At 36.5% G+C, this 26,341-nt stretch overlaps 1 long non-coding RNA gene across 3 annotated transcripts in view; it reads left to right on the forward strand.

Annotated features, from left to right (window-relative positions):
* Positions 1-2,436: 2,436 nt before the first annotated feature.
* Positions 2,437-26,341, forward strand: part of LOC109498249 — a 193,805-nt gene continuing 169,900 nt past the window's right edge. For all 3 annotated transcript variants that reach the window (XR_006595306.1, XR_002154971.3, XR_006595302.1), the window contains exons 1-2: positions 2,437-2,709; positions 20,952-21,127. This is a non-coding gene — a long non-coding RNA (uncharacterized LOC109498249). The remainder of the gene's footprint in view (positions 2,710-20,951; positions 21,128-26,341) is intronic.

Consider the following 26,341-nt stretch of genomic DNA (forward strand, 5'->3'; position numbering starts at 1 on the left):
GACCATGGATTTGTAAGACCCTTGGCTTATAAACCACATTTAATTTGATCACCTAAACCACTATAATAAGAGCCCCACTGAAGGTGAATCAGAAACTTTCAAAAGTTCTAAGGAAACATGTTATATATTTTACATATATTATATTGTATTATTTAACAAACATGTGAAATGTCTGATGTTGTAATTTTTTAGGAAGCACATCTCTGAAATTAGAATCTATCTTACCAACTGTTCCTTTGTCACATTTATTTGTTAGCATCTATTCTTTTTTGATGATAAGTAAAGCATCCCTTGCAACAAATGGTGTTTTAGATTAGATGAAATATAACAACTACTATCTTTCTAGATGAGGGAAATGAAGATTAGAGAAAGGGAAGTTAAGGTTTTTTTCAGCAATTTTTGTAAATTACTAAATCATGTAACCTGAATCTAAATCCAGGCTAATGTAATTCTCAGACCCACCCCTTTAGAACTATGATGTTTCAACACGGAGTACTGTAAGTAATAATAAATGCAAAGTAGAATGGGAGAAGCTCCAAAGATGTGTAATTATCTCACTAACATACTGTAGATGAAGTTGCCTGAGTCCAGGCAAACAGACCAAAATCTTAAATCTGAAATACCGGCAAAGTCTACACAATCATTAAAGGCATATGTGTTTTTGAAGAGATTTTCTCCATTGATCAATGTATACTTGAGTCAGGGGTTTACCATTTAAAACTTCGCACTGATAATTTCAGGGTAAAAGGTTAGACTATGATTTTTCAGCATTTATGATATACATAGTAATTATTATTCTGAAAAACAATTTAGGGATGATGGGTAAATGCTCTGCTAAGTCTTCTGTACTTGGCAGTGTTTCTGTATAATTTCAAAGACACCATACTGAACAAGTCCCAGTCATAAAATAAGGGAGGATGGACGATAGTGAGCACAAGAGATGCAAGGCATCCTAAACTCTATACAATGAAAATACAATGAAAATCAAATTTCAAATATGGTTATTTCTACTCTAAGGAATAATACTAAAAGAGGTAACGCATTGAATACGATGATACAAAGACATGAGAAGTCTGAGACTGCACATATTTTATTGTTTGTAAAACTCAGATTCATTCTATCCCTGTCAGAAGAAGGTCATCATCTCCATGAAGGCAAGGGTAGTGTTATTTTAATTCCCACTGTGACTCTAATTCTTGCTGTAACTCAACCCCCAGCAGAATGCCTGTCACAGTTGTTGTTACTCAGTTTAGTTATCTAATGGACTAATTTATCTGGAAAGATAATTTTGAAACTCCAATATTATGCATATAAAGTATGCAGGTTATAAAGTAACAGGTAACAAACATTTGCAGCATCCTTTGGAACAAACAACCCTCTTGATGGCAGACAGTTTTAGGTGTCAGTCCCAGTGGCAATGAAAATACCTGTGGTTTATACCCATCGTTTAAATGTGAAGTTCTGTTGAGACAAAGGCATATCTAAATAAGTTCTTGTTCAACTAATGTTCATTGAGCTCCTAATAGGTGACAGGCACATTGCCAGGTTTTGTTGATACAGAACATATACTCTTACAGAGCACACACATGTGCAGAGCAAATATAAAATTTACAATCTAATGGAGGATTAAACACTCTGTGTCTTTTTTTTTTTTTTGTTCTCTCCTGTTTGTGGATTGAATGTCAGGGGACCAAGATGGGGCTGTGCACCTGGTTTTTCTGGGTTTTTTTTTTTCCCCGCCTGTGAGGGGGGTACCTACACTTAGAGTGGTGCAGGACGGATTGGGCATGGAGTGCAGAGTTAAGGTGTTGGGAGGGAGCTAGGGGGCAGAAGGACATTCAAAGGGAGGGAGGCATAGGACATTGCCCAGTGGTCCTTTCTAGCAGGTGATCAGGAATGCTAAGTGGCGCTGAGGCTGGCGCAGACATGTGCACTCCCTTCCTCTCAAGTTCCCAAGAGCTTGCTCACAGTCAACCACGGTGTGGGTTGGCAATGTCCCAGAGAGGCTGACGCATTGCCACTCCTTGTCTTCCCTAACTCCTGTTGTAGGCCAAGGAGCCCGTACAGACGGGTGGAAGGGGGTGGGGTGGGGGTGGGGGCTATTCTTCCTTCCGTTGGGGCTTAGCCTGTGAACAGAACCTGGCTCAGACATGGCCTGCAGCAGTGCCATAAATAGTCACGTCGTTAGTTCCCAGTGCTTGGCGACTGAGGAACGTTGTTGGACCCAGGGCAGCATTGTGCGCGGGAAGCGGGCAAAGAGCCTCAGGCTCTGGCGGGGATGTGAGGCTGCTGAGGCCTCCCGCGGGAAGTCCTCCCTGGTCAGGCGGGAGGAAAATAGGAAGGGAGGGGACAGACAGAACCAATAGGGGTAGGTGGGCGGGGCGCCCTCTACTGGAAGCCCCTCCCTTCATCAGCTCCTCTGTTCCCCCTTCCGGCCCCCACCCTCAGCTGCCGTAAAGCTTAAAGCGAGGGGACTGGCTGGGACTTCCCCGGCGTCCCTTGCGCGGCGGCGGCAGCCACGTGACTACTTCGCCAGGCCTCCTGGAGCTCCTCGCCGCTTGCCAACTCGCGTAGGGCTCCCCGGGAAGATGCCAGGGGTGGGGCTCTGTTGCGCGCCTGGAGCCTCACGTTCGGCTATCAGCTGCCATAGGTCAGGTGGCACAATGAACGTGCTGGAATACGAGGAAATTAACCCTACAAGTTAACCAGGTAATGCTTTTTTGAGATAAAATTTTGCCTAGTGATTTTAAAGATAGGCTTCTGTTCCTGAAGCATGCTGAGAGATATTTTCACTGGGTGTAGGATTCTGGGCTGACAATTCTCTGAGCACTTGAAAATTCTTGCGCCACTTCCTTTTGACTTCCATGTTTTCTTATGAATAATAGCCACAGCATTTCTAATGGTTTTCCCCCTATAAGCAAGGTGATGACTTTCACCAGATTTTTTTTTTCCTTTTCTAGTTTTCTGCCTTGTTAGGCTGTACTCTTCCTTGTTTGTTTTTTTGTTTGTTTGTTTTTGTTTTTGTTTCAACCTAGAGAGAGCAGGCCTGTGTTGCTTGTGTGTAGGTCTGTATTCGTTGTCATTTGTGGGTTGTGGCTTCTTCGGCTCCTAGCTTTGCGTATGTGACACAGAAAGAAATCCCCCCAAACTCACAATCACATAGCTACTCTGTCTCAGGCTGCCTTGATGGTCTGCTTTATTCTTTCCACTTTCAAGAGTTGTTTTGTTGTGTTTTAGTATAATCACTGTTGTTCACAGTTGTATTTAGCAAGAGGGAGTAGTAAAAAGTATATCTACTTTACCATCCTAGAAGTGGTAGGGGTTGTTGTCATTACTGATACTATTATTGCTTTGGTTTTTATCTCTCAGTGAATGCTTTTTGAATTATTCCCTCTTTGATGAACTACTAGTGATGCACTAAGTTGAAACTTTTTTCCTATTTCTTGACTGTATTTTTAACTTAGCACTTTCTTATTTACGGTTGTGTAAACTTTGATGGAATTAATGCACTTCAAAATTAAGTATCAAATGAAGAAAAAAATATCAAAGTCCAAAAGGTGGCTTTATGCCCATTTTTCTAGATTATTTTTTAGCAATTTGATAGGTCAGAATGTATTTCTACTGTATACCTTCAAAACTTATGTGTATGCTAGACAACATTTCTTTCTTTTTTCAGAGATACTTTTAAAACTTTATTTAAAATACTTTATATAACAATTTGGGGTATTAGTTTTCATGGGAATCTCTTACATTTTATTTTCTATTTGTTAATTTAGATACAATATTTGTCTGCTGTGTTATATTTATAAGTAATAGAAACCATGCTATAACAGAAGAAGCACTACCATGAAAGTTAGGAAAATGAGGTCCTGATCCAATTTTACCAGCAGTTCAATACCTGAGTATTTGTCACGAACACAGCTCTACACATTATTGGTTCTTAAGCCTCTTCACTTTTAAAACGATATGTATAAACTGGGTGATCAAGATTATGTTCAGATCCAAGACTCTACAGTTTTGTGAATGAATCATTCTAATTTTTTGTGCCATATTTATTTGACCTTGTAAGTATTCTCACTTTTGACAAGAAAACCTTCAGAAGCCATGGCAGAATTGACATCAAGGAAATTTGATCTAAAATGACAGCAAAATTAACAAAGTGTCATTATTTTATTTTTGATTATTATAACAATTTTAAGTGTTTATTTATTTTGAGAGGGAGCACACAAATGCATGCAACGGGGGAGGGACAGAGAGAGAGGGAGGGAAAGAATCCCAAGCAGGCTCCACACTGTCAGCACACAGCTCAATGCTGGGGCTCTATCTCATGAACTGTGAGATCATGACCTGAGCTGAGATCAAGAGTGAGTCGCTTAACCGACTGAACCACCCAGGTGCCCCTAAAGTAAAATTCTTTTAAAAGCCTAAAAAATTCTGCATTGACTATTTCTGAATCATGAAGAAAAATCAGCGATCTATTAACTCCAACTGTTTTTGTAAACTATTTCTGTCTGCCTTTGTCAGGTTTGCAGGCAATTTCCATTGAGAATTTTCCTTTGACTTATATATTTTATATTCTTACTTTAAGAACTTTTATTATTCTGGAAAAGCATCTAAGCAGTTTTTTGGAAGTGTCATGTTTATGTGATTTTTGATATACAGTGAAGAATTTTTTTCCAGCACATCTTATGTTTCCATCATTGCCAAGTGCAGTGAATGAATGTATTTGAAATCCTATGTATTAGAGTACCCCACTTAGGCCTTAGCTATACACAAATGTTTTAATTCTGATTTTCCTTTTCTTCTCAAATATAGAAATACATTTCTAACAGTAGACAATTTCTTATCCAGTTACATTTACTTTGTTGTGTACAGTATATCTGTTTATCTTTGAAGAGAATGTATCTTACTGTTTATCACAAATTTTTTAAAAAAATGAAATCAGATTTAGGAAAAGCAATATGTTTGTGTGATTTCATATAATTAAATCATTAGGCCAATACTTATTGTTCCTTCCTATCTTCTTATAGTGTGCCAAAAAATGCAAAGTAATTTTTAAACTACAGAACAAAATTGATTGACTTTATTTACATATATCCTTTATCTGCAGGTTTTGCATTACTAAACCATTTTGAAATCTGATAAAGAGACTTACAGTGAAAAATTATTTCAATAATTTAACAAATATTTATTTATTATATACCATGTTCCAAACCTAGACTAGATGCCAGGGACACCGTTGATGTAGACAACATAAGTTGTCAAGAATATACAGAGAAGGGGCGCCTGGGTGGCTCAGTCGGTTGAGCGTCCGACTTCGGCTCCGGTCATGATCTCACACTCCGTGAGTTCGAGCCCCGCGTCGGGCTCTGTGCTGACAGCTCAGAGCCTGGAGCCTGCTTCACATTCTGTGTCTCCCTCTCTCTCTGCCCCTTCCCTGCTCATGCTCTGTCTCTGTCTCAAAAATAAATAAACATTAAAAAAAATTAAAAAAAAAAAAAGAATATACAGAGAAGATGGCGTGCCTGGGTGACTCAGTCTGTTAAGTGTCTGACTTGATTTCGGCACAGGTCATGATCTTGTGGTTTGTGAGTTCCAGTCCCATGTGGGGTTCTGTGTTGATGACTCAGAACCTGGATCCTGCTTTGGATTCTGTGTGTGTCTCTCTCTCTCGGCCCTTCCCCTGCTCTCTCTCTCTCTCTCTCTCTCATAAATACATAAACTTTAAAAGAAAAGAGGAAGAAACAGAGAAGAAGACCTAAATTAGTTGGATGTTTCTGAGGGAGGTAGTGAACAGGGAGCCTTCCAGGGAGAGCCAAAATATGTTAAGACTTGAAGAGTAAATTGGAATTATTCAAATATGGAAAATAGAGTTGAAGGTGGTGAATCCATGCCTGTCACTTTCCTCTTTTGTAGCAAGATGTCATCCTCAAGATCCTGGGTATCGGAAATTTACAGGAGTGACTCTTTTTTCACTACTTATAACCAAGCCACTGTTCCATCGCTCTTTCCTAATAATTACTCTTTCTGCAAAATACTTAACATGGGACATGCCAATCTCTCGCCTACCTCCCTGTCATTATCCACTTATCTGTAAGACACTTCTTCATATGCTCTGGTACATCTAAGTACTATACAGCTGACAATTACATTCTCTATCTCTGTGCTATCATCTTTTTGGAACTTAAGGATTAGTAAATGTTCTTGTGCTGCCCTTACTAAACTTTATTCTCAGAGTTATTACTCTCCTACTATACTCAACTGTGGCCAAAACCTTTCTCTCTTCAAAGTATAAATCTTAATTTGTTAACTGTTTTATTTATTTTTGAGAGAGAAGACAGAGGGTGAGTGAGGAGGGGTAGAGAGAGAGAGAGAGAGAGAGACAGAATCTAAAGCAGGCTCCAGGCCCCAAACTGTCAGCACAGAGCCCGGCATGGGGCTTGAACTCACAAACTGAAATCATGACCTGAGCCTAAGTTGGATGCTTAACCAACTGAGCCACCCAGGTGTCCAAAATATTAATTTTTAAAATTGACTAAATTGTCATTTGACTTCAACAACAATCACAATTATATAACTCTTTTGTAATTAGGATTTCTCTTCACTTGACTTGCTTCCATTCCTATGTTATAAATAATGAACAGTGTTATTATAGGCATCCTTAATGAAGGAATTGTCCCTGTGATAGGTCTATCAGTTCCAGGGATTTATATCTTTGGTGCTAAAGATAATGCACATTTCTATTGAAAATAGCAGAGAGAATGTGAAGATAAGTACAACAGGCAGATCCTTAGAAAGTATGTTTCAGGTGTATATTGAAAAAGTGAAATGTTACCATCAAATCTAAAGGAAAGGTGCCAGGTAAAAATAAGTGCTACAGCAAGGTGTTAATGTATGAACATACAGTGAACACAGTGGAGACTATTATCTTAAGAGACGTAAGAAGAATTTCAAGTGTTCATGTGAAACCAAACTGAAGTGTCCTTGATTCATTTTTAGTTGATTTCAGTCCAAGATATATAAGAGTATTGGGAAGTCTAAAATTTTAGGTTTGGGTCAAACAGTAGGTTTTCTGAGCATTTGATTTTACCGACTCACCCTCTCAATCTCGTGGATTGATAACCAGGTTTGCTTGGTATTTCTAGAAAAATTGATGAGTGACAATTGAATCCACTCCAAACTCATGTTCTCCAGCCCATACAGTAGTTTTCTTTAAAAATAAATGATCCTAATTTTTCCACTCATTTTACTTCGAGCTTGTAATTTCTCAGTCAAAAAAATCACTTTCTTCTCATGTATCCAGTATATCTTACATTTTTACCCAGCATTTCTTCATCTCCTCTAACCTTTAAAGATGACATAGAAATTCTTACTTCCATTACATTTACCTCTTCTGCCAAGCCATGATATATAGATATTCTTCAGTCTCCACTTAGCTTTTCTGTTTTCTTTATAATATTCTGTAGCAAATTTATATAAACTGATGGATAGCTGTTCACTTCTAAATATATGTGTAGACTCCTATATTTTAAAATTTGATCCTATTTTGACTTTCAGATTCTCTCTTCCAATATGTTCCTGGCCATCTCCATGTGGATATCACACTATTACCTAAGGCTAAACAATGTATACTACTATTTTTTTAAGTTTTCCTTCCCCAAATTTGTTCTGTCTACTATATGTCCTATGTCAAATTAATAAAATCAGTACCTTCCCAAAAAACAGTTCAGACAATTTAAGATTATCCTCAACGCATCTCTTTTGATTAACCCAATGACTTTCAAACTTGAGTGAGCATCAGAATTATGTGAATGGTGGGCTCTACCTTTAAAATAGAGTGCTGGGCTCCACTTTTAGAGTTTTGATTCAGTAGGTTTGTACCAATGCCCAAGAGTAGGCATTTCCAAAACGTTCCCAAGTGATGCTGATGCCACGGGTCCAGGAACCACAGTTTGAGAATCAGTGCTTTAACCTCTTTTAAGAAGTAGTCATCATGATGTTGTTAAGTTTGCTAATGACATTTTTGTAACTCTCCATTGCCTACAAAATAAAGCTGAAATTACACACACACACACACACACACACACACACACACACACACGGTGAAGGGAGTGGATATTAAATCCTTTGGCAATCAGATTTAATTATATTCTGTTATATTTTGTTGCTCTCAAATATCATATGTTCCACCATCCAAAAAACATTTTGATCCTTGAACAGGTGATTGTTTTATACATTTGTTTTGGAGAAATTCTCTAGATCTAACCTAAAACAAACAGAAAACAAAACCATATATGTTAGTGCTTCAACTGTCTTGAATTTTAACTCTCAATTTCCGTTCGTATTTTTGGACTTTTCTACCTGGTTGTCGTGTCTGCAGCTCATGCTTAGCAGCTTTGCCAAAAGTATCATCTATAATTTGTTCATCCCCCCCTTTTTTTCCCCCTCTTATAGTACCTCCTATCGTTTTTAACAAATATTTATTATTAATCTTAGGACATCAATTAATGCCTATTGAATTGAAAAAAGAATAGGTACTTCTTCCATGCAGTTTTACCACTTTAGCTTTCAGTGTAAGTACTGTATATTGCAAGGTGTTTCCGTAGATGAATAAAATCGTTACCCTCATTTGGCTAGGGAACTCTGTTTTTTACCCACTGATAATCATTTAAAATACTCCCAGAGGAGTAAATGACCCTGCAGTCTTTTATAAATCTCTTTTGTAATAAACAACTAGTTAATGTTAATTTTTAATATTCATACTTAAGTAGGAAGGTACTTTCCTACACAAACAGGGGCAAAATGAACTGATACATACATTGTGCTCATTCCACAAGCATAAACTTCTGTAAAGCATGGGACCTTAGGAAACATTCTATTATCAAAGCACATGGTTACACACCAAGAAATCTAAACCATGAATACAAATCGTTCTGATGAAGGAAATCATTGATCTTACACTAATTAGCAATATGTTCTCCAGGAAGGAAATCACTCTTGAGAGGTTTAACAAATGGTAATATGGATGAGCTATTCACAGGCTGGTTCCACAGAATGGTCCACTTCCAGATGCAAACACCCTTGCTTTTTTCCCCCTCCAGCAGATTCTTCTCAAGTTCCTGATATTAAAAGTAGTTTCATCTTCAGTATTATCCTCTAGAATGGACATGATCTTGCTTTTATTTCCCCTCTCAATTGTCTTTTATTAAACAAATAAAAATAAACATTTTGTGTGCTACTTTTCTACAGGAATGGTTCTTTTGAGTACCTTTCGTACCTCTCCAGTTTTGTTTCTGATGTCTGTTAGTTTCTCTCTAGCTTCCTTTACGTAAGCTGCCTCATATATAGGATCTTATAAATGTCAAGGACATAAACTACTTGAATGTCTTTGAACTCTCTCAGAACCTCCTTTACTATAGTTGCTCCCTGATTGTTAAGCTAACTTTTGATTGATCTGTTTTTCTCTCTCTTTTAAACTGCCTCCTCCTCTGCTAGTCACTACCCCTGTTTACCCACTCAGCTACTTACTCTCTTTTGCTTTAAACTCCTTTTTATTAGGACTCATGCAGACTCAGCCATGCCCTCATGCTGTCTTTCTGTAGCTGGCCTCTCAGAGCTTTAGATTATTGATCATTCTGCAGATGTGAATGAAATTAAGCTGAAATTCCTCTGCTTTACTTCTGGTGTTACTCATGTTAGGTTTGAATTCAGTATTTCTGAACATGTTATACTTTTTAGAAAGTAGTAACTCCCTTAGTTGATGGATTATTTATTAGTAACTAATAAAGACCACACAATTTAAGAACTACAATGGCTCTGAGTGTATCGATGTATCATTTAAAGAGGAGGAAAACTGAGGCTCAGAAATTGTTAAGTGATTTGAAGTGGGCTTAAGTAGTTAGTATGTTAGTAAAAAGCTAGGGAGAAAAATCAGGTTTTCTAACTCTTAGAGAGTTTCTAGTTTACTGTAAATAACTTATCCATCTCTATCTATCTGTATCCCTATCTATCTATCTATCTATCTACCTATCTATCTATCTATCTATCTATCCATCTAAAAACCATGAGATCATGACCTGAACTGAAATCAAGAGTTGGAAACTTAACTGACTGAGCTGCCCAGGCACCCCAATAGCCAGTATTATTTGATGGCATAAATACTTAAAACTTTTATATCTGTACTATTAAACAATCATTGTTTAAATAGAAGAAATAGAAAAATACTTTATTTACTCAGATTTTGGTATTATTTCTCCAATAGTCCTGTGAGATGTTAGGAATTGTATTTTCACTCTCAAGTAGTATCTCAAAAACAGACACTAATAATAGTAGGTTGCCAATATTTGTACAAGGTACTCTAAATGATTTTTCTTTTAATTTTATCTTTTGGTACCTTTAATCTCTTTGTAAGCCAGAAAAGTCAACTGATAATTTCCCTCAAATAGCGCAAATGTTTTGTTTCACATTTATTTTCACAATTCCCCTTCATTGCGTAGAAAAATCTTGATCTAAGCTTCTTGAAATGGAAAATTAGTTCTAGAAATTGTCTAATAGTGAGAGAATAAGTATTTTAAAAACAGATATTGCTGTATAGGGTCCAGTTGGTTTTCAGATCTTGAAGTCCCCATCTTGTAACAGTTGGATTCATTTAGCTTTTACCTTGAAGATCTAAGTCAGGCCCATTTATAAGGCCAATACTGGTTTAAGAGATGAAAAAACAAAATTGGGACTCACAAATAAGTATATTTTCTACTATAACTTTTGATTAAAGGACCATTTTTGCTATTGAGAATTTTCTTTGATTTTAAAACCAATTCCCCTTTGGTTCTCCACGACTAATAAATGTTTCCCTGTAACTGTGTTCTTTTTTTGATTATTTGCCTTTCCACATCTCTGGGACTGAATCTCTGAATCATTCTAGCTAATTTGTTAAGGATTCAATTCACATCCTCTTGCTTCAGCTACCCCTAAGATTACAATTTTCTAGTTTGTATTTCAAATATTTCTGGGGCACCTGGGTCGCCCAATTGCTTGAGCGTCTGACTCTTGATTTCAGGTTATGATCCCAGGGTTGTGGGATCAAGCCTTGCTGCGGGCTGAGCATAGAGCCTGGTTGAGATTCTCTCTCTCCCTCTCTCCCTCTCTCCCTCTCTTCCTCTCTCCCCCTCCCTCTCTCTCTCCCCCTCCCTCTCTCTCTCCCCCTCCCTCTCTCTCTCCCCCTCCCCCTCTCTCTCCCCCTCCCCCTCTCTCTCCCCCTCCCCCTCTCTCTCCCCCTCCCCCTCTCTCTCCCCCTCCCCCTCTCTCTCCCCCTCCCCCTCTCTCTCCCCCTCCCCCTCTCTCTCCCCCTCCCTCTCTCTCTCCTTCTCTCTCTCTCTCTCTCTCCCCCCCTCTCTCTCTCTCCCCCTCTCTCTCTCTCCCCCCCTTCTTCCCTCTCCTTCCCTCCCTCTGCCCCTCTACCCCACTCACACTCTCTCTCTAAAATAAATTTTAAAATAATGTTAAAATATTTCTGTGTGAGGAATTCCAAAATCTATACCTATTGGTGAAAGTCTAAGATGGTAGTGGCATGGCTGTTGACATTTACCATGCCCAGAAACAGTGCTTTATGTTGGAATGGACTTCCTACCAGCTTGATTGGAGTAACTCCTTCCAAGTTTGAAATACTAGCCCTCTTAATTTCCCCATCTCTTTAAACTTAAATGGGATCTAGCAAGAACATATTTGTTATAAAATGTACCATGTAATTTTGAATTATGTTTTTAAATTAGTGCTATTTTTAGAGTTCTGCTTTTTTATGGCCACCCTGCCATTAGATGGATTAAAAATATAATTCAAAAAATTTAGTGCTTTTTTTTTTGAAAGGTTATTTATTTATTTTTAGAGAGAGTGAAAGTGGGAGAGGAGCAAAGAGAGAGGGAGAATTCCAACTAGGCTCCATGTGGTTAGCGCAGGCCAGTCCCCTACACGGGGCTTGAACTCATGAAACTTTGAGATCATGACCTAAGCCCATGACGCTTAACAGACTGAGCCACCCAGGCACCCCAAAAAAGTTAGTGTTTTTAAATGTAAGATATCAAATCTAAAAGTAACTTATGTTTATATAACTACATTTGCATTTATCCATAACATTGTTAGAATATAGTGTTATTTTTATAGGTGTACGTTTTCCCCTTCATCAGGTATTAAAGAATTATAGAATCATTACTAATAAATTTGAAACTCACAATTGTAATTTCAATTAAAAATTGTGGTTTGGCATCACATATTTAATTTAAATAATTGGAAAGGAACAGATTATATTTTATTTTGTTTTTAAAATAGATTGATTTGTACAAAGATGAGAACTAAGAAGTGCCCTCATTTATATTTAACCAGTGAATGTTTGTCAAATTGTAGCCACTCTTCCAGCATAGTCAGCATCATGTAAGAACTTGTTAGAATACAAGGACCCCAGGCCTACTGAATTAGAATTTGGTCCTGGGCCCCAGCAATGTGTCTTAACAAGTCTTCCAGGTGATTATGATGCAGTGCAATTTGAGAACTACATAATAAATCAGTTTTAACAAGAAAAGTTAGCTATTCTCAAATAGTAAGAACCAATGGATAGCTCATTTTGAATGCAAAATTGAGTTTACAGAAAACAAAATAAAAACAGAGTGAAAAAAAGTGACTTTATCATTATTTTTCATGAAAAATCCTTCAGAAATTCCAAAAATGTGTTTATTTTTTGTGAAGTTTTTAGAATGAACTAATAATTGTAATGAAATTCATGATGGTAATTTGAGTTTTGGATTTCATATGATATTCAGTGCTTACTGACTACCATGACTTCAATCATTGGGTCAGGTTACACATAATTATCAATGGCCAGTTTTACTATTCATATGTAAATGTACAAAATTTAAAAGTCATGGAAATGAGTGTTTAGCAATTGGCTTCTCAATGAAGAATTTGAAATGTGATTTATTTTCTTGGCTTTGTTAGCAGTGAATATATTAGCCCTGCTCTAATAAAACTCACGTTTCCCTTCTGTGCTTACTGAATGAGCTTTTCAAAAGGCAGAGATCTAGAGTTTTGCTTAGTAAACAAGAATCAACAGACTTATAGCAGGTGTTATTGCCAGCCTGATATTCGAGTATCATAGGGGAACAATTTAGAAGCACATTAGTGAAAGCAAATGTGTGGAAACTATAATTCGAATTTATTATCTTTTGTGGCTAGTTTTCAAGAAATTCATATCTTTTGAGGATAATTTCATAATTTGCCTTCAAACTTGTACATAAACCTATTTCTCTTAGGTCTGATATTAGTAGGTTCAGTGAAATCCCAATAAAGGACAGATGTTTTTAATTCAATGCCTATCACAATAAATTGTTAAGAGCAGTTATTAGAACTGATCATGAAACTGATCAAAACCTTCATGAGCAATGGAAAAAAATTGCAATGATAGACTCACTAGTATAGGAATCTCATTTTTACTCAGCAGATACTTATTGGCCATGTTCTAAATGCTAGAACTGTGTTTTCAGTATGCAGTTCCCATAAGGGCAGCATCAGCATCACGTGGAAACTTATTCAAACTGATAAACCCACAGGTACACAACTCTAGACCTGTTGAATGGAAAACTCTGAGGATGGGCCCAGCATTATGTGCTTGTTAAAATTGCCTCCAGATGGTTCTAAAACACATTAAGTTTCAGAACTACTGTCCCAGAGCTAAGTATTATATTAATAACTGAATATACTTAAATAGAAAGATATGAAAGAAGGGAGGCAGGGAGGGAGGTAGAGAGGGATCAGTGAAAGATAAATGGATAGTTTAACTACTATTCCTACTTGTAATTTATTCATGGTCTAGGAGTGGAAACAGCTAGACTGGCAACACATGTAAGTTTATGGGCTTCAAGAAGGACATGTACCCGGTATTCTGAGAACACTGTGGGACTGGTTCATATGTTAGAGCCCGCAGAGAAAACTATACTTGAATGAAAGCTTGTGAAGGGGGGTTGCTAAATAGGTTTTAGGTACCGCCCTGTCTCTGACTTTTTTCATGGTGTGTCTCTCCTCTGCCTCAGGTTTAGATTCTTTTTTCCATATTGGATTTGGAAAATAAACTATAATTACTATTTAGTACTGAAAAGAGTGTTGTGAGCATTAGAATAGTAATAAATATAATCATTGGCAGTTGGTTGTGGTATTTTTATGTTTCAAAACATAGGCTCTTACATCTTTTAAAGAGAATAATTATAGTTTTGCTTTGCCAAATAAGAACGGCATGGCAAGATTGACTGGTTTCCTCTAGGTTTTAGGGCTAACAAGAGGTGGGACTTAATATCCACTCTTTCACCACGATCCCTAGGGTCTTCCCTTCATCAATATACTTTCTTTTCTCTGCAAAACTAAAACTAAGCTCAAATTCACTCAAATTTTGACCACCAATGGGGAGTTTTGTCTCTGTGTTAAAAGAGTGCAACACAAATAAAATATTACACACAAAAATTTTTTAAGTAAGGATAAAGATAAAATAACATCATTAAATATATATGTAGAGACAAAATAATTTGTACAGCCCAGTATTTCTCTTTATCAAACAGATGAATATAAAATATGTGGAATTTTCAGTCTAATTCTTAGTTGTTGTTTTTTTTAAAGAGTTTATTTTTAAGTGGTCTCTACACACAATGTGGAGCTGAAACTCACAACCCTGAGATGAAGAGTCGAATGCTGACTCAGTCAGCATTCAGATACTGACTGAGTCATCCAGGTACCCCTGTAGTTCTAAATAGCTAAGTGATAGGAAGATTATTTATGTCTTTTATAATGCTGAACAATAGGCGCTCCTAGTTAAATCCTGAGTTTTGACATTATTAAGCCTTTAACCTCTTTGTCTTTGATATGAAACCTAGCAAGTTAAAAGAAAACCAACATCTGCAAAAGCCTAACAAATGTATTTCCCCATTAGTCCAAAATCAGGCGTTCAAATAATTTTCACATAAAGTACAAAAAAAGCTTATTTTTATATTTTTACTTTAGTATGGAATGGTTATGAAATTAATGATGACAAATATTTCCATATACTCTTTAATACACTTTGCAATAATACTGATCAATGAATTGATTGTCCTCCTCTTTTCCCAGTATGTATTACATTAGCTACTTATTTTAAACTTTAAATTAGATGGACAGAATAGACAGAATTTGAGGTTCTAACTATGCAGTTTACCTTGAAGTCGTCAACAATGCTATTTTGTCAAAATTAAAGTTTGTTTGCCAGAAAATTGAAACAAATTTTGAAAATTGAATGGTTTTCTCTAATTTCATGAACATCAATATTATGGATACTTACTTAGTATGTGTTTATTTTATAGGTATTGTATATGTTGAATAAATACATGGGTTCCATTCAATTCAGCTTAGGATTTTACATTGGTAGTAGCCAATACTGTTACTACTACTACTTTAGATCAGCTACTAAGTCAAAGAAGATGTGAAAACGATAATTTTCAAAACCTCTTTATTTTGCATTATCTAACCGTTTTATTGTTGTAACTCTAAGTGACTGCTATGTTTTGCTGAAATTAAGATAGTTTTTAGGGGCGCCTGGGTGGCGCAGTCAGTTAAGCGTCCGACTTCAGCCAGGTCATGATCTCGCGGTCCGTGAGTTCGAGCCCCGCGTCAGGCTCTGGGCTGATGGCTCAGAGCCTGGAGCCTGTTTCCGATTCTGTGTCTCCCTCTCTCTCTGCCCCTCCCCCGTTCATGCTCTGTCTCTCTCTGTCCCAAAAATAAATAAATAAAAAAAAAAAAGTTGAAAAAAAAGATAGTTTTTAATGACATTTTCACATTTAGAGTAAAAATGGAAGTTGAAAATCAGTAAGAATTTTTGAAGAAAAATATTGTCCTCCTCAATGTGCGTAAACATGTCACAGATGAATGTACAAGTGTGTGTGTGTGTGGGGGGGGGGGGGGAGATTGTTATCACCTCTAACACTAGTTAAAAATTAATGAAATCTTGAATATTTTCTAGAAGTTATTGAACTCTAGGAAAACAATGTTATCTCTGACATTTGCAATACTGATATCTGAAGATAAACAGTGAAAAGATTGTTGGTTTTCTATGGTAAAATTGAAAATCTTGATAATTGTGCAGTTTTTTAGACTTAAAAACACATTGTGTTTTTGTTTTTTTTTTTGTTGTTTTTTTTATTTCAAGAACCAATCCTTTTAAAGCCTGGACTTGTCCTTTTCTAAATATATTTTGCTTAAGTCTTCCTTTCAAAATGACCATTTCCATGTATTAAATTTATATTATTTCCTATTACAAATGAAACCGTAAGAAACAAACAACATTTCATAAGCTTAATTTCATTACTTTCTTATTATAGTGAGTTGAATAATGTCCCTTCAAAAGATATGTCAATCTGGGAGCTTAGAATGTGACCTATTTGCTGTAAGCGTCTTTACAGGTATAATTAAGGTAAGGATCTTGAGAAGAAATCATCCTGAATTTGGGTGGGCCCTAAACAAAATGATGAGTGTCCTTATAAGAGATAGAAAAGGAGTAGACACAGACACACAGGGGAGAAGTTCATGTGAATATGAAGGTAGCTAATGGAATGATGCATCTATGAATGGAGGAATGTCAAAGATTGACAATAGTCATCAGACATTAGGAGAGAGGCATGAATAGATTCTCCCTCAGAGCCTCCAAAAGGATTCAACTCTATAGACACCTTGGGCAAACTTCTGTGAGTGGATATATTTCTGTTGTTTTAAGCTACCGAGTTTGTAGTAGTTGGTTACGGCAGCCCAAGGAAACTAAGCCACTTGTCATGAATGATAGATCAGTACTTCTTTTTAAAATTTCTTTGTCCATCTTCCACTGGCCACAAATACATTTCATTGAATGTAAATTGAAGTCGTGTCACTTGTACATTAGAAAAGCTTACCAGAATCTCTGTTACAAAAATATTGCTGGGGAGTCTTAACCACTACCTTTAGAATCAAGTGGATTCCATTGGATCAGACAAAATTCAGTGGAAAATGGAAACCATATTAGATGTTTTAAGCAGGAAGAGATCTTAACAGGGGCTTTAGATGCTCATAAAACTGTTAGGAGGGTTGAGGCAGCAGGTTCTAGTCTCTAGAACCACCTTGAATACCTCCTAGTGTAATTCAACAATAATCTACTGAGGGAGCTAATACTCTGAGGCAATCTCTTAGGTTATGACTAAAGAAAAAGCTTCACCATTATAACACTTCCATTTTAATATCAAGGAAGTTGGAGAACGGAGACCCATACTTTTAGTTCAAGGAGCTCGTGTCAAATAGCTTCCTAGTAGCCATAGCCAAAAACCTTGGCCTGCTTCTGCCTTTTTAATCAATTATGAATACATCTAACTGGCAAAACCAACGTCACCTCCAGAATTAGAGCTTCCAGAAATTACATAAAATGCATATTTCAGCTTCCAAACCTCCTGACAGTTAGATGGGCCCCACATTTGGTTCAATATTCTGCTGTTGCCCTCTTGAAATTCTTAATAATGATTTAATAAGGAGCCCATACTTTCATTTTTTGTTAATCCCCCCAAATTATATAGCTGGTTCTGTCAGCCCTGTACAGAGCTCTGACATTTTACCAGGTCCTAATATTACAAGGACATTTGTTAGGGTTTTGCTTTTGTGGCTTGCCTCTCTAAATCCTAATTCCCAGGATTCTATTGTTTGTTCTCTTAGCTCCTTGGTAATGGCTCTTGACTGACACACAGTGTGTTGCATCTTCCCAGATTCCTTGACTTGGAGCTTTGCCAGCACCCACTTCTCCTAATATCCCACTTGCTCCCACTTGCTCCTAATATCCCAAGACTTCTACTCTTCGCTTATAGCCACATTCTCCCAATACTGAAAATTTCCTGCCCATTCAGATTTTCTCTTCTCTTATACTCAGCTTTACTTGAAATTAATCCTGACTTGGCATATAGACAGAAATCTGGTGCATTGACTCATTAGTATGGCCTTTCTACAAGCAAGACTGTCCTCCACTGAAGCCAGCTTTTGTATACAGCTTTCCTTAAATTTATTTTATATCTTAAATAAGGATGCTGTGTGTGTTACAACTGTGTAACAGGAAGCAGCTTGTAATTTGATATAAAGTATACTGAGTAGGGAACATGGAGACCTTGGTTCATATCCCAGTTCTGGTAACTACTCATAAGACCTCTGGGTGTTTCTTCCTGTCTCTGAACCTATAAATTGGAGGGGCTATACTAAATGGCCTATAAATCCCTTTCCAAGGGAGGTGTTTTTTTTTTTTTTTTTTAATATGCTAATAAGCATAGCTAGCCCCATAGATTTTGTTATAAGAAAAAAAAATACTATTTTGTTCCTAATGGTATATTATAGATGCAGGGCAATGATTACTAGTGGTCAAATGTAGCATGCAGTTTCCATGCTGTATGCAATCATGCTAACTACAAAAAATAATAATTTTAGCTAAAATGAATACTATGTGCATTTTGCATGAAAGAAAACTAGTGCTAGCTTCTCAGTATTCATGCAGGCAAACTTATATTAATACTTGATCCTGTGCCTTGCTTTGACACTCAGTTTCTTCAAAAAAGAGAGGTACAAGGTGAGGGCAAAAAGGATTAAAATAAAAAGGGGAAAAGAAAGGTAGTAGCATAAGAGTGGTTGAAGATGAGATTGACAGGATTATTCTTTAGATGGTTTACCCCATGCCACTGCAGTTTTTGGGTGTCAAGCAATATCATAAAAAAATGTTGCTATAACAACACTAATTAATTATAGTGGGGCTTCACACACAGTACCTTAGACCCAATTCATGATGCTCTTAGGATGCTTTTTTGTGTGATGTCACACAACTGTGGCAAAAATGCTTCTGTTGAGGTGTCTTGAGATATGAGGTGATGTGCAAGGCAGTTCTTTGTGATTATTTTAACCTGTGCTTGGACTGTTCTGCACATAATCTTGTGGTTTTTTTGTAAACATATGGCATGGCTATCAGAGCTAATGAAGCTCGGAGTGTACATGTACCATAGACATTCTTTGAAGTCAAAGGAAAATTGTGATAAAGGACAGATTTGTGGAACCCAGGTTACCACTATTACTGATTTAGAGGGCTGAAAAAAGTCATGGATGTCAATGCACTTCTGGAAAATAGTCCCAGGGATTCTAAAATGACAGCAGTAACCATCTGACAGAGAGGGGAAATCCAGTGTAAGCAGTAAAGAATCTGTGATGTATATGTAGTAGGAAGATGTCCAAAACAATAAATAAAATTAGAGTACCCAGATGTCTGAATATTACCGGTGGATGTGCAAAATGTCACTGTTAATGTTTTAGTTACTGAATTCATATTTTCTCTTTTCTCCCTCCAAATACCATGTTTTCCATAGTTTCTATTTTTTTTTTTTTTTTTTTTTTTACAGTGGTTGCTACTGCAAAACAACACTGTACTAAAATCCAACTTATTGTTTTGGCAGGATATATTATTATGGAACATCCTACACTATTACTAATTCTAAAGAAAGGTTAAAAAGAACTATTAGCTTAAAATAATTATTAAAAATATTTAGCAGATTTATTTGCGAGAGTGTCTAAGGTGGAGATAACTACTGAAATGAGCTCGCAGGTCACTCATCAATCTGGTAGGTGAGGAGAAATTTGAACTCTCAGCCACGATAGAAACAACAACAGCAGCAACCTGTCTTGTAGTGCAGATTAAAGAAAATCAGACATTTGGAAGGCAAGGTGGATGCTTCCCATTTAGCAATGTCGAACCTGATTCTCATGTCCCTGCATCCGGCTGCCAGCTGTGTAAGGGGCTGCCAGCGACTGTTATTCCCCTGCAGACATAACAGCAGCTGTAACACCACCTGTGTAAGGAGATGAGCCTGAGAGACGAGAGAATTACATTGACCTCAGGCTAGTTTTGTCTTTCTCTAATTTCTGCACCACTGTCAGATTTGAAAAAGAAAATCACCACGTTCTGATATTGTATCATCAGACCCCTCAGTGCTCTCTGTAGGGCACTGGGTAGCAATCATAAGCATATAAATGCAAAACACATCACTGCAAAGGACAGGAGCTCTTTGGGTCTTTTAATCTAAATCAGATGGATAAAGGATAGACTCAAGAAAGAAATGTGATAACAAGGAGTAAAAACTAATGGTGGAGTTCATCATCTTTTAACCTTAGGGAATCTGTAGTTATTAGTCAAGAGCTCCCAGTAGAGGTCTGTTATAAGCCAAAAAAGGAAGGACTGCAAGTAATTTGTTTTCTTGATGTGAAATAGAAGATTGCTGTAGGACTATGAGGAATTAGAAAAGAATGTTCAGAAAATAAATAATGTATATACATATGTAGGAAGGAGTAAAAATAATATTAACTTGATCAGAATAAAAGAAGTAAATGAGAGAATGTGATGAAGAAGTAATAGATGGAAGCAATATTGTCATCAGTGTTTTCAAGATCAGCTAATACACTAATAAGATAAAGGAAAATGAAATGAACATAAAAAGGATTATCTTACACAGTCATCATTACAGCCCCACTGGTTTTATTTGGGGGTTTGAACAGAACAAGAAGACAGGTGTTTCAGTAGCCTTCTTACAGTCACAACGTTTATTTCACTAATAATTTTAGAAAAATCTAGAAGATAATAATTGATATATTTTTAAAAACTATGTCATACCTGTATAAAAAAAAGACTTTTAAATAATTTATAAAAGGATTCTGTTTCAGAACGGCATGTTTAATAAACTTATTGCATTAGTATGTATCAGTGACTTTTATCAATTAACCAGAAATCTGGGTCTATCAGCAGAATTCATCCATCCATCTTTGCTGTGAAACTGGAAACAGATTTGTTTAAATTATTGGTCTTTTAATTTGCCTCGTTTTGTCTCCTGTCTGAGAAGCCTGTTTATTTTCAGGCAGCTGCATATGTTGGCATGATTGATGAGATCTGCTACAGTCAAGCAAGCAGCCCTGGGTGACCAGTTTACCCTTCCCCGCTAGGGTTCCAGCTGCCAGTTGCCCCCATTCTGTGACAGCTTCTCCTTCTTCTCACCTTGTCATCGAGCCAAGATTGTACACTGTAGGAGAACAGGTAAGCATCTGCCTCCATTATCATTGCCAACAGCTCTCCATTATCAACTGCCAGGGGTGCTTCAAAGCAGTGTGGAGTTCTTTCTCTTGACACAGGGACCAAGTGTTTTTATACCGGAGACAAGCTTTGTCTTTACTGACTGGGGAACCTCACGTGTAAACTCTGTTTTTTTCAAACGTGCATCACACATCACTACAATATTATAAAGCAGGTCAGATCACTCCCACCCCCTGCAGGTATTCTAGATGAGACTATGCAAAGACCTGTCACTTAAAGATAGGATTTTTTTTTCTGATTATTATATTCCTATATAGCAGAAAAATTAAAGAGCTCCGTCAAACATTTTCACTGCAGCATGGTGTGAATTAAATCTACGTAAAAAGGTGAATTATCTTGCAACATCTGTCCTTCTGTTTGTAGAGCAACATGTGTGTGGATCAGAACCAAAGTAGAGAGAGCATGTTTGTGTATAGCAAGATTAAAGTGAATTCTACTGTTTTGGTTTTTAAATGCATAATACTGAATATTTTAAACGATCTGTTGTGATTTAATATTTATTGAGAGTTCATGCTAACCTAGGAACTATAGGGACTATCAATACAATATAACTTTTGCTTTTAAAAGTAGCTAAATTTCTATAGTAATATATGTTATTAATTATATTTATGCATGTGACTACTGGTATGTAGAGAACATGGTACATAATTTTGACAAATATGTGTTTGTCAGAATAACAATAATGTGCTTCAAAACAGTAAATGTTATATAGAGGTTATTAAGATCAAAGACTTTCAGAGAAATAATTTGGTTCAAATAGTGGGTTGGTACATACTAGCTCTGAGATCTTGGACAAATTATTTAACTTCACAGAACATAAGTTTTCTTATCTCCAAATGGTGATAATGAAACTTACCTTTTGTGGCTGTTCTGAGAATTGAATATGAAAATATATGTAAATAGATGTTAAGCTCTTAGTGCAATGGTTGACATACTGCTATTACTATGTTTAAAGCAGTGAATAAAAAACACAGGATTGTTTACTAACAGGTTCTGAGATAGCCATGAGCCACACTAAGAACCTTGTACCAGTTGAAGTTCGTTAATATACTTGCACATAAAAGATACAGCATATTAATATAGTGGTGGAGTAGAACTGTATTTTTCTGCAAATTCTTGTCCCAAAGTAGAGATACTTAATCAAATTTAGCAAGTCAGAGAAAGTAGTCTGATTTGTTTCTTCTATAAAGGCAGAGGATTCAAAGTCTATTAGGGCCTGTCTTTATTTGGTGGCTCACTTCGGTCAGCTTGATATTTAATTGGCCTTTTTAACTTCTTGGTGTCTTATTGACAAATTATTTAATACATCTAATTCTCACACGCTTGATAAATAACACAATAATGAGTATCAATGAAATAACTTAGAAAACACTTGGCATAGAGCTTTATTACCTGTTTATAATTAATACTATTATTGTTATTATTATCATTATTTTTCTTATATTTAAGTTTAACTAAAATTAGAAAATTGCCTTCCAATGGTCAGATTAATATGGAAAATTACATTCTAAGTCAATTTGGATTAACACTATTATTGGTTCCTGGATAATAAATAGGAGCTTGAGGTGAAGAACCATTTTATACTCTGGCTCATGTTTCCCCTAAACCTAAATCCCAGAATATAGGTAGAAAGATAAACTGTATTTGTATAGGTGTTACAAAATTCTCACCACAGGCTATAGTTTTCCCTCATTTATCCACATGTAGCTGTCAGGAAATACTCATTGGGATAAGCATGTGATCATAGCTAACAGCAAAAGCTCTAAGAAAACCATCCTTTTTCTTTTTTTTTTTATTCCTTTTCACAAATTATTGTCATGACTGTGACTACTAGTCATGTTGGTTTATAAGTAGTCCATAAGCAATATAATATAAATAGCATAGTAGTCACAATGAATATTTATTTTAATCACATTTTAACTCATTAGGATACTCGGATGTTGGTAGAATATTTACAGAATGAAAGACACAAAAGGAACCTGGAGGGATACAAAACAGCTAGGTCACTTTGCTTGATAACGTCAAGGTGAAGAAGTCTTAGAGTACCCACAGCAGTGAATGGACGAGTATCTCTCAGCATAACAGACGAGTGTCACGCATGAATCAAGGGCAGAATAGTCTACAGACAGAATTTGTGGGAAGTTTTTATACTACTGGGTAAGCACTGAAGCAGTCCACGTGCCAGGGGTTCTTAGGTGAATTCAGAAGAACATGGATAATTTTTTGTAAGTAAAAATGGCTGAGAAGGAGTGAAACATTTGAAGCGATAAAGCATGAAAATAGCAGGTGGAATAAATGGAAGAACTGGCAAGTTTTTACCTTTTATTTCCAATTGACATAAGAAAAAATTACTGATTATTTATCTCATTTTTCTCCTAACTTTGGCAAGCCTATTACCTAAAAGACATATATCTGCTTCCCCTTACACTGTGGAATATATTTTCCCTTGGACTTTGAAACAGAGATCATATAATCTGTAACACATCATATAACATGTAACACAGTCATGTGATGATTAGTGTCCATTGCCCTGCATGAAAAAAAAAAGGAAAACAATTCACAAAAATAGCTGTTGTCATAAAATAAGTAATACATGCTGGTCAACAATGAATCATCAGATGAAAATTTAATTCTTAACTCATTCATTAGTTTGGGGATCACTTAATTTTTGTGTTCCTCAATTTCTGCAAAAAGTAAATAGTGTTAGATGTACTATCCATCTTCACACTTTATTATGAGTATTTTAATGAGAGCGTTTATTAAATGTAAGCAAATGCCATCAATCTCCATTAAAATATATTTTACTATATTAAATTATCTCAAAGTGGGGGCGCCTGGGTGGCTCAATTGGTTAAGCATCTGACTCTTGGTTCCAGCTCAGGTCACGATCTCGCGGTTTCGTGAGTTCAAGCCCCATGTCAGCCTCTGTGCTGGCAGCTGAGAACTTACTTGAGATTCTATCTCTCCCTCTCTCTCTGCCCCTCCCCTACTTGTACTCTCATTGTCTCTCTCAAAATAAATAAGTAAATGAAAAAAAATTAAAAAAAAAATGTCTCCAAATGGAGGTTTTAATTTAGGCATGAAGTGATAATTGGGCTTAATGTTATTTTGTTGAGAATGATGGTATGTGTATCTCAATAGGGTTTAAGGATGGAGAATGTATTGATAAATTGTGTTTCACCAGCAGTGAGGAGTAGAGTAAAATATTGACTACTTCTGAGTCAAGTAACCTACTTGTTTTCCTGGCACCATCTTATTCAAACATTTACATCTGTGGAAATTGTTTGCATTTGCTCCTTTTTCAAAAAAATCGATCCTACTCTGTGGCAGTTATCAATTAACTGCCTCTCATCTCATTTCCTGTTTTATTAAACTGGAGCTTAACCCTGTGAACAGGTTGGGCTTAGAAGAAACTGACAACTTGAACCTATAATAACTCTAAGCCTCCCTATGCCATTTAAGTAACCTGACCACTGGTACCTGAGGAAATGAACCTTCCTTTGCTTAAAACCTCTGTTAATCTTTCTGGGGCAGACACTTTCAAGGGGATACTAATTCTTCTTGCTACTTGACCCATGAATAGAGTCACATCTCAACATGAATGTAAAGAAATGACCCCAGGGAGACAATTCTGTAAATTTCTTCAGAGTGCTACATTATATCTAGCTTCCAAAGCCTTTCTTATTCAAACATCCTCTTTACTTAGAATTAAGTAAGGATTATGGGAAAGCATGAAAATATTCATGGAGAATATCTTCTGACAATTTATTGTAAAGAACAGCAAGGACTTACTTGGCCCACAGGGACCAAACATCTCATTAATCTTGATCTCCCAGGAAATCAAATAGATGGAGAGCATACTCGAATATTGCATGACTAATATAAAAGTGAGAGAAAAAAAAAAAAAGCCTTCTAGATCTGGTGGCCAAAAAAAAAAAAAAAAAAAGAAAAAGAATTGAGTCAGTACAGTGCAAAATCATGGCCTTATACCCAGTGCTAGACTAAAGCCAGGTCACCGACATAGAGCACCTTGATTGAAAGGGAGGGTGGTCCCTGCTGGATATCAGATAACCATGCGGCCCAAGTTTTCCATGTCTGATCCATTTATTTATAAAAAGTTGGACATGTGTAGCAACAATCTATCATCAAGTAGAAATAATACATAAAAAATGGGTTTTGGCAAGGCTGGAATATACAAGTAAGTTGCATAAGCAAATGTCTCAGTCTTTTTTGAAACTGATTTCTTCTTCATCGCCTCCTTTCCATCAGTCCACACCCATTGCCTTGTAACAATTGCATACAACCAGTTGACTGGAAATAAAACACTGGGTCTAGTTTACATATGGGTCTGCAGGATATGCTGGTATTACCTGAAAGTACAATTGCAGCGTTACATCCCCACTCAGAATGACTGCTAATATTGAGTACTTACTCTTAATCACAAGTAGTTCACATTAAATATCTGGGATTAACTCTGCACTGGCACTGTCCAATATTAATACTTTCTAATATGGTAGCACTAACCACATACGACTGTTGAACACTTGAAATGTGGCTAATGCTACTGAGGAACTGAACTTTAAAATTTTCTTAACATTAACTGACATAAATTTAAATGTGTATAGTCATATGAGGCTAGAGGACATGTTATTAGTGTAGTTTGAGACAAATTTTGTTTTATTTGCTAGACACATAAAATGGACATTAATATCTGTTATTCCTTTAGTATCTTCAAATCAGCCCTCTCCTTGTTATACTGATGGTTACCTCTTTTAATTCAGTTTTTTCATCTGTATTGTTGCACCATCTTCCTGTATGTTCCCCTGTCATTGTACTCCATTCTAGAGACCCTAAGATATTTGTAAAACATAAAAAACTTTGTCACTTCTGTGTTTACACTCAGCTCCCCAAAGCCTTCAGTATTTTGGCCCCAGATTTGCTCTCTAGCCTCAGACTCCTGCCACATCATCAAAAACTCACCCGATTCAGGAGGACATATCACTCCTTCTAAAATTCTTTTAAGAAATTGTATATTTTTATGTCTTCATGATTTTGCATGTTCTAATTGCTCTTTCCAGAATGATTCTCCAGCATTTTCACTGATTCTCTAATTCTTCCTTTAAGACTAAGCTCATTTGTAACCCTGTGATCTTTAAC

This window comes from Felis catus, chromosome A1, assembly GCF_018350175.1.
Source record: "Felis catus isolate Fca126 chromosome A1, F.catus_Fca126_mat1.0, whole genome shotgun sequence".
Taxonomy (NCBI): domain Eukaryota; kingdom Metazoa; phylum Chordata; class Mammalia; order Carnivora; family Felidae; genus Felis; species Felis catus.